Genomic DNA, 4,879 nt, shown 5'->3' with positions numbered 1-4,879 from the left:
GGGGGAGGTCTCTATTGTCATGTTTTATTTTATGCTAATAGGCAGCTGCCATTAGCTACTCTGATGGGTAGGGTGGTAAGACTGGAAGGTTGGGCGCAGGTTGAACTTATGAAAGACTGAGTTGTCCATCAAGTCTTTGTACTAGCGTTGCCTTGCTGTACCCAGTGTACATGTATACTGTGCTCTATATTATTACTCTATATACTGAAAAATATGTATAAACACAACATGTAAAGTGTTGGTCCCAGGTTTCATGAGCTGAAATGAAAGATCGCAGAAATTGTCCATACGCACAAAAAGCTTATTTCTCTCAAATGATGTGCACAAATTTGTTTAGATCCCTGTTAGCGAGTATTTCTCCTTTGCTAAGACAGTCCATCCACCTGATAGGTGTGGCAGATCAGGAAGCTGATTAAACAGCAGGATCATTACACAGGTGCACCTTGTGCTGGGGACAATAAAAGCCCACTCTAAAACGCCACCGATGTCTCAAGTTTTGAAGGAGTATAATTGGCATGCTGACCCTAGGAATGTCCACCAGAACTGTTGCCAATTCTCTACCATGAGCCGCCTCCAACATCGTTTTAGAGATTTTGGAAGGACGTCCAAGTGGCCTCACAACCGCAGAGCACGTGTGACCACACCAGCAACACACGTGTTCCACTTCCCGCCAATATCCAACAACTTTGCACAGCCATTGAAGAGCAACAGCCTGATCAACCCCATGCAAAGGAGATGTGTTGCATGCATGATGCAGGTATCTGTGACCAACAGATGCTGATCTGTGTTCCCAGTCATGTGAAATCCGTAGATTAGGGCCTAATGAATTTATATCAATTGAATGATTTCCTTATTTGAACTGTAACTCAGTAAAATCTTTGAAATTGTTGCATTTCTATTTTTGTTCAGTGTATATATGGGAGACTTATACATTCTACACCAGTGTATCAAGAAGCACTTATTATGTAGATCATTTGCTTGTGTTCTGGATTATTTTAAAACTACATTCTTCTTTTTAGCATATTATTCATTCTGTCTTTGCACTTACGGTTCCCACTGGTATGAGCATTTAATGGGTTAACTTAAGTGTTACACGTAGGCTAATCCATGGAGTAAGTAATAGCTTGACACCAGGAACGGTAAAATATTAGTTTATCTTTATACCGAATGAAGGGCATTCCAGCAGTTTAAGTGTGCTATTAAGCATGCAAATGAGGAGCTCTTGTTGCGGTTCAAAGGGTTTTGGAAAACAGGGCACAGAGGTGATACTGAGAAACTTACTATGTTTGAAAAGGAAGAGAGAGAGAAAAGAAATCCAACAAAGGTTATAAAACAGACATTACTGCCATGGAATGCCTGATGCACACCAACACCCTGGGGTGACTCAGGAGACCTTTGACAGAGTTCGAATTGTGTTTAATGTTGTTCAAAATGTAACCATGGCCCTTTCCGGCGTTAGAGCTTCTGATCTGCGACTTCTGCTGCCTGGGCTAATTTCGAGTGCCGGAGAAAACGGGCCAGGCTTCTTTTCACAAGAGGTAGATGGAAATATTGTGCTGAGCTTCCATTTCTGCAGGACCACACCAGTTTCTGAATCACAGGATTATTCTCAACCCAGAAGGCTGCTGCAGATAGGGCATGCTTTCAGATCAGATATTTAACTCCGCCATTCCCTCTGTTGCAAAAGATGCCACTCTCTCTCTTCGTAGGGAAACATACAGAGCTTACAATTTAAGGGAACTGTCTGTGGGCTTTTTCAAAAGGTATATTGTTGCACTGTAATTTAAAATTTCTGTATGCATCTGTAGGAGCATTTGAGCTCATCGTGAGTTAGATGGCAGGGAGTTATGGAAAACATCAAACTGAATAATCTTTTTTTTTTAATCTTCTTAAAGAAAAATACAGTTTTACATTTCTTTACATGTTTGTTTAATCTCCCAAATATGTGCAGAGACTGTGACTTGAATGCATCATTTGTAAATTCACATCAAATTTACTTTAAAAGAAATGGGGACCACGTTATATTGCAGTACATGAAATAATGTAATGGTAATGTATTTTCCCCCCCTAAAATATAGATCTATTAAGTTCACACATAGTTCTTATTTGAAAATAGACACTTGGGGCAAATTAGTTAATAGTGTACTAATTGTGCTAATTATTAATAGTGTGAGGCAATCAGTGGGAAGTGTGACTGATGGAGAGTTTGAAATGGTCTATAGAGAGCACAGAAACAGTTATTCACAACTTTAATGAATCATAGTCAAAAATACCCCCAAATGAATAACGAAACAGTAGTGCATAAAGAGAATTTTAATGAAATTGTGCACAGTGAAATTATCTGTGTGTATCTTTGCAAAAAAATATGTTTTAAATAGAGAGAGAAAAGTCAAGGAGGTTTGGAAGTTACACTGTATGTGATTGCAACTGAATGCATCCAAGAAAACATACAGGCGTAATGTGTAACTATTAGGGCTGGTTTAACAGACATAAATTATCTCAAGTCACTAACCAGTGTTGTTTTAGGTAGAGGAATCAAAAAATAGTGCTAAGCAAATTCTGTGAAACCAACTGATAGTGTTTATATATTGGAATGTGAAATGGAACTTTAAAATAGTGTTAAAAACATGTCCAGGAATACTGAAGATAATCCAATGTTTGCTATTTTTCTTCCCACTCCAGGAATCACTTAGCACAAGAATATCCCTTCCCTCCACCTCCTTCCCCATTGCTAAATGTTATACCAGCTCTGTCCAGAAAGTGTCACTCTCCAGTCTTTAGTACAGGGACGTTGCAAAAGACGTGGCGCTGAATTAAAGCAGTTTCTCTCCATCAATCTGTCCCCAAGGTCAGGTAGAGTCCAAGAGTGAAGGCACCCCACGATGAGTGATGGCCCATGAATGTTTTCTTATAGTCTTGACACGCTGTCAGTGTTTCGAGTGTACGAACACGTCACCTTTCTTAACTATGCATTTAATTTCATCTGGGCTCTCTTATTCACTTATTAAATAGCAACTCCTGCTTGTAAAGTAGGTTAGCTGTCAATGATTAAAAGTAATGCGCATCTGACATCAGTGCAAACAATGGCATCCCCTGGGACAGAAGTCTGAAACTGTCGTCATTTTCTGAATTATTTGAGTTATTTTTTCTCTATTATTATTATTCGATTTACTTATCTAATTATGTATCTTTGTCAATTTGTCATATTCCTTTCAATACATAAATATTAAGTTACATATCAGTTAGATGTAGTTACAGAAAATACTGCAGATTACATTTACTGAGGAGGTTCATACTGAAAACTTTAAAACTTAAATGTTGTGGTGAAATGGCAATAATTCAGGTATCCATCCTGTGTGTAAAAATCAATTTAAAAAAATAAATAAATAAATGTCAGAACAATCCATCAAGTGAAATGCGTACCTGTTTATAATTATACTGATTATAAGGCTCAAGATAACTTTAAATTACTTTCACAAGAGCTGTTTATTCCAGGAATCTGTGAACATGCAGTGATCTTATCCTGTCGGTCATGTTTGGATAGTTTCACTTGACGGTCTCCCTTTTCTTTCGGCACATTTTGGTTAATTTTGAGGCTCTGCAATGGGAAACGCGTGGCTGAAGATAAGGCAAGACAGTGAGCAGTCTTTTGCTGCTCTTTTGAAATGAAAATCAGTTTTAAATGATATTTTTAAAAAGATGTGGTAAGAACAGCAATGTTTATTAGGCTGGGGATTCAGGTGACTGTCTCAAGCATCATGGAGCGATAGTTTTAGGCACGGGGTTGGACGTTTTTTGGACATTTTGGTGTTCTTTAGTATATCTTGATACCCACTTCTCAACGCCCTTTAAATGGGGCATGCATCTTCTACACCCTTTGGGGTGATAAAAGACAGATTTAACACTTTCTCTACAGACACACAAGACATCGTTGCTTTCATTCACACCAATCGATCCAAGACTTTACACCCATGGATTGACTATAGGCTATTGCTCTATGAAGGTGAGAAAAGCACTGTTACGACTGAGGTGTTCTAATTAGCTGTTTGTGCTCAGCAGGCATGACTTGTCTGTTAGCAGTAAGACTGGATGGGTCCACCTCCTTACTTCCCAGAGTCTGATAATCAATACACGGACTCAAGAACATAATTACTACAGGGTGCTCAGGGAATACCCAAGCTGGAGGAGAGCTATTTTGTTGTAGTTTCCCTCCTCGGGTCATTATGGGCACCTCTTTTACAAGTAGATAGCATTTTAACATTCAATTCGTTTCTCCATGAGCCACTTCGATGCATGTCTTGGCCTCGTGGTATAGAGGGGAAACCAATTCAGGCACAAGGATGCCAAAGTCATCAATTAGACCTCTTTGACCTGTGAAGTGGTGCTCGTGTATATTAAGACTGCTGCCATGCAATGTTAGATTTGCTGTACAGTCTATTATATAACGAAGTGTTGCCATTGTGTCTATTCAGCAGATAATGTTGAAGTGATTGATGATTCCACTATCTGAAATGATCTCTTTCAAACCGAAGATACCCTCAGCTCAGCCTGGCTTTGACTATTCCCCTCTCCAACTAAAAGACATGCACGCTCATCTTTTATTTTGATTTTTGATTTCATTTTTTGTGGTTGTTTCCATAAACCACTGCAGCCTTACAGCAAATTGATTACAATATTGCACCTCCTCTCTCTTGCTCTCAAACCCCCCCATCTTCCCTCTCTCTCTCTCTCTCCCTCTCTCCATCTACTTTTTTCTTTCTCCCTGCGGATCAAGACAATTCCTCACTTAAGCACGCAAAACGCACACGCACAAGGCTGCCGTGCTCACAGAGATGCACACACACACACAGACCAGCCCTGAGAAAGAGAGAGAGGAGAG

Source organism: Amia ocellicauda, chromosome 1 (assembly GCF_036373705.1).
Source record: "Amia ocellicauda isolate fAmiCal2 chromosome 1, fAmiCal2.hap1, whole genome shotgun sequence".
Taxonomy (NCBI): domain Eukaryota; kingdom Metazoa; phylum Chordata; class Actinopteri; order Amiiformes; family Amiidae; genus Amia; species Amia ocellicauda.
The sequence above is the reverse complement of the archived record's forward strand: the minus strand, read 5'-3'. Positions refer to the sequence as shown.